This window comes from Macaca nemestrina, unplaced genomic scaffold (assembly GCF_043159975.1).
Source record: "Macaca nemestrina isolate mMacNem1 unplaced genomic scaffold, mMacNem.hap1 Scaffold_136, whole genome shotgun sequence".
Classification (NCBI taxonomy): domain Eukaryota; kingdom Metazoa; phylum Chordata; class Mammalia; order Primates; family Cercopithecidae; genus Macaca; species Macaca nemestrina.
Genome location: NW_027257619.1, coordinates 20,034 through 22,583, shown reverse-complemented (window position 1 = coordinate 22,583; position 2,550 = coordinate 20,034). Strand labels below are relative to the sequence as shown.

Genomic DNA, 2,550 nt, shown 5'->3' with positions numbered 1-2,550 from the left:
GGTTGAAGAAAATGTAGAAAGTTGTTGGAAGAAGGCTAGTAATAAAAGCATATGTTACAGTTGTTTTTACATAATTTGGATATGAGCGTTTTTTGTCAGGGTTGATGAGGGTGGCAAAAATTGGAAGAGTTAGGGAGGCGAGGGTTGTTGTTATAACAGGGGTACACATGATTGTTACTTTTATTTGGAGTTGCACCGATGTTTTTGGCTCCTCAGGCCAATGGATAGCTGTTAGTTATCCTTTAAAAGTTGAGAAAGCCGTAATTTTAAGTACGGAGGCATGGATTAGCAGTCCTTGCAGGTTTTCTCGGTAAATAAGAAGTGATAAACTTCTATAGTTAGGTTCACAATCTAATGTTTTGATTAAACTATATTTACAGGGAGCAAACCCTAGAATGATATTGGGGTTGAGGGATAGAAGAATGATTGGAGCGAGGTGTATAAATACGAACGTATTTTCTCGTGTGAAGGGGTGTTTTATGTTGATTATATGATGTGTAAGTGTTCCTTGCTGCATTGTGATGAACATGTGGAGAGAGTAGAGGGCTGTAATTAGTATGTTGAGTCCTGTTAGAACAATAGTCATATGGGATCAGGAAAATGAGGCTGCGATTACAAAGAGCTCAGCTAGTAGGTTGATAGTGGGGGGTAGGGCAAGATTAGTAAGGTTTGCTGTGAACCATCAAAAGGTTCTTAATGGGAGTAGGGTTTGAAGTCCTCGGGACAGTAGTAGGATACGGCTGTGGGTACGTTCAGAGTTCGAGTTAGCTAGGCAGAAATAGATGGAGGAGGTGAGTCCATGGGCAATTATAAGGATAATTGCGCCAGAGAAGTTTCAGGGAGTTTGGATGAGGGAGGTTACGATTACTAGGACTATGTGGCTTACAGAAGAGTATGCGATGAGTGATTTCCCGTCTGTTTGTCAGAGTCAGATTGAGCTTGTTGTGATTATACCTCATAGGGATAGCATGAGGAATGGATAGGCTATGTATTCTGTTAAAGGGTTAAGAATGGAGGTGAGTCGTATTATGCCATAGCCACCTAGTTTTAGGAGTTCTGCGGCAAGGACTATTGATCCTGCAATGGGGGTTTCAACATGGGCTTTGGGAAGTCCTAAGTGTAGGCCATATAGGGGCATTTTTGTCATAAAAGGTATTATGCATGCTAGTCAGGTAAAGTTGTGAGTTCTGGTGGTTGTTAGTTTTTGATCTGTAAGTGTTAGTAGTGTAATGTTCAATGAGCCTGTGTTATTGTAGGTGTGGATTAGTATAATGAGTAGGGGTAGAGAGCCGAGCTGGTTAGTGTGTAGAACAGAAAGTATGTGCTTGCATTGAGACGTTCTGCTTGGTTGCCTCATTTAGTGATGATAATTAGGGTGAGAATGAGGGTAGTTTCAAATAAGAGGTAGAATATAATTAGTTCTGTAGCCATGAATGTCAGAATTAGGGTGATTTGTAGGAAGATTATTATAGAAAGGTAGAGCTTTTTTTGTGAAGAGGGTTCGTTGAATAGGTGATATTGGCTCACTATAATTATGAGAGGTAGGAGTCAGGCAGTTAGCATCAGGAGGGGTGTTGTCAGTGGGTCGGAGGACAAGTAGGTTGAGTAATTAAGGAGGTTGTTGCTGGTTTGGTTAAGGAATAGTAAAGGAATGAGGCTGATAGTTAGGCTGTGTATGGTCAAGTTGATTCAGATTGTATTGTTTTTGGAGAGTCATGTTATACGCAGTAGTATAGTTGTGGGGATAATTATTTTTAGCATTGAAGCAGGCTTAAGTTGTGAATATAATCTAGCCCGTATGTGTTGGAAATTGAGATTAGTAAGGCAAGGCCTACTGCTGCCTCGCAGGCAGCAAATACTAGCAGGATGATGGGTATAATGTTGATTAAGGGGGAATGTTTGTTTGAGGCAATAAGGGCGGTTATGATAAAGAGTGATATTTTATTCCTTCTAGGCAGAGGAGAGAGGCTATTAGGTGCAAGCGGTAGGTTAATATGCCTAGAAGTGAAATGGTGAATGCTAATATAATGTTTATGGAGGTAGGGGACATTTGGTTAGTATGGTTATCATAATCTAATGAGTTGAAATCATTTGTTTTGTTTAAACTACTTACCAGTTCGGTTCAGTCTAGTCCTTTTTGAGTTCACTCGTAGGGTAAACTGAGAATTAGGATAATGATAAATATGATGGATGATTTGATTACTACTGGGAGGTTTGTTGTTTGAGGGGCTCATGGTAGGGTTAGTAGTAGAGCGATCTCCAGGTCGAATAGTAGGAAAGTGATGGCGACCAGGAAAAAACTTTACTGAGAATGGGATACGAGGAGGGCTTAGGGGATCAAATCCACACTCGTAGGGGTTAGTTTTTTCTGCATAGGAGTTGAGCTGGGGTAATCAGAATATGATAATTATTAGTAGCGAGGTCAAAAGGGTGTTGGTTGTTAAGGCTAGTACGAGGTTGATTACTCTTTTTTGAATGTTGTCAAAACCGATTGATTGGAACAAACGGGATCAGAGCAGTTCAAACCGGTTTTGATCGGCTCAGACCGGA

General features: G+C 40.6%; 1 pseudogene; it reads right to left on the bottom strand.

Moving 5' to 3' along the window:
* Nucleotides 1–388: 388 nt before the first annotated feature.
* On the bottom strand, nt 389–1,761 carry LOC139361288 (NADH-ubiquinone oxidoreductase chain 4-like; annotated as a pseudogene).
* Nucleotides 1,762–2,550: the final 789 nt, after the last annotated feature.